The sequence below is a fragment of the Sparus aurata genome, chromosome 11, assembly GCF_900880675.1.
Source record: "Sparus aurata chromosome 11, fSpaAur1.1, whole genome shotgun sequence".
Classification (NCBI taxonomy): Eukaryota; Metazoa; Chordata; class Actinopteri; order Spariformes; family Sparidae; genus Sparus; species Sparus aurata.
Window position 1 is genome coordinate 26,318,636 of NC_044197.1, and position 2,154 is coordinate 26,320,789.

The window sequence follows — 2,154 nt, forward strand, 5'->3', positions numbered from 1 at the left end:
CAGCACCTGCCTCACATTGTTTCCCAGGATTTGGCTTGAAAAGTTTTTCGCGAAAAATTGGTGATAAAACGGGGACCGCGGGCAGACACCCCCCCTCAGTGAAAGACTTCTTTTAATGTCGGGGGAAATCTCTTGGACTTTGATGAAGAAATCAACTGAGCAAAATCTGACACCATGGGGGGGGGGGGGGGGCGGTCACTGGGTTTATGGCTGTGCTGCTCGCCATTGTCCAACACAGTGAAGAGCGCTGAGCAGCCGAGCCTAGCCTGCAAGCGTCTCCGCGTTTGTCTGTTGTGTTTACGTTGCATGCGAGCATTCTTAATTGCACAACATTCTTTGCATCATCCATTACAATAATAACTAACCACAGAGGGTGAAAGACACTCCCCGTGTGTGTGTGTTGGTTTGCAGAAGGCACATTCCTTAGCAGGCCCGGGAGAAAGTGAGAGGCTCCGCGGAGGAGAGAGGGACCGCACAACAGATTCCCAGAGAGGTTTGAGGAGGGGACGACTGGAGAGCCGAGGCCCCTTTTGTCACCCGGGCCTTGATGGTGCCTCAGGGGCCATATGGACGCCTGCCTCTGTGCACCCTCACATCAGCCCATTCTTCACCCTCCTCCGCCCCCCTACACCCCCCCCTCTCCGTGACAGGACCGTCCACGTGAATGAGTCATGGCCGGAGTGACGTGGAGCTCACTTCTGCTGATGGGAATCGGCTCAATCTCTTCTTTCTCTTCCCCCTCTCACCCAACATTCAAAACATTTGTATTGCCGTTTATCCGCTCTCCCAGTCCTCTCTCTTCCCTTTTAAGGAATCTTAGACACAGTGTGAAAACCTGGCGATAGACAGCTGCCCCTATATTATGCAGCAACCCCCCCTCCCTCTGTCCCTGCGGCCTCTTTTCTGGCAGGATACCGGCTGTCAGTTGTGACTATAGGCTCGCTGGGCTGCTCTTGACCTGAGGTGGACCCCGGTACTCTGAGGCCTCCTTACTCTATCCCCATGAAGCAGCGAAACTAATGGAGTCCAGAGAGCTGGAGAGGTGCTCACTGCGAGGAAACCGGCCTTCTCATAAATGTTGTGAACAAGGTGCAGAAATAAACATTTCAGTTGTGGCAAAAGAAAAAATGAGGGAGGAAACCAAACTTTTTTTTAGCTGCCGAGCTCCTTGTCAGCTCAAACAGTCCTCCTCCGGCCTTTTGTTCCTGTTGTTTAGGTTCCAAGGCCACTCATTCAGATACAGTCCTCTGCAATGTCAAAACAGCTGAGTCTCACAAGCGATAGGACAGCAGCTAGCCAGCACTTTATGGCAATTAGCAGCTGATGCTGGAGACTCAAAAACAAACTGAAATATGATAAGAGTTATGGTGATATCGCTATCGTACATTCTTTAGGCCACGACAATCATGTAGTGAAAGTCTGATATGGTGATAACCCTCCACTGAACCAAAACAATAATGGTACAGGTCGTAGGAAATTGACTAAAAGATGCTAACAGAGCTAGAACCAGAGTTGGACGATAATTCTGTGTTGCCCTTTAACCAACGCACAGTCACGTGATTGATTGTTTATATTCGAATATTGATTAGAGCAGCTTAAGCGTTTTACAGGAAGCTATTCATATTATTTAGTTTCACCTTACTAAAATGCAGTTGGGCCTTAATCGACTGACTCTCACCTGTTCAGATCGCTGCTGTTTAAACTGTTACATTGGTCAAGTCAGAAACAGTTTACATTATTATACCATTTCTCAGTTATGATTGGAGACTAACAGTTGTTTCTGTGGTCTGTGACTTTTCAATTCCTTCTACACAAAACATTTCTTTAGCAACAGTGTACAATATGAGCCATACGAAATTGATTAATATATTAGTGAAGCTTTGGATAACAACAGATCAATTTCATAACATCAAAGAGCCATAAAATGACTTCCAGCCAAGGTCAGGTCCTTGAGCTATTCCAGACCATTTCCTTGGAGAGCGAAGGTGAAGAGGGCGCTAATGGATGGCATCACCAAGTAACTAGATCACAGTTGGGTGACCCTGAAGCCCCGCCCCCTCAAACGGTCTGAATGTTGAAGGCCAAAATGTTTTCTGTGTTATGTCTTGTCTTCACCTCTAGGTATTTTGTAGATTATATTTCAATAAATATAAA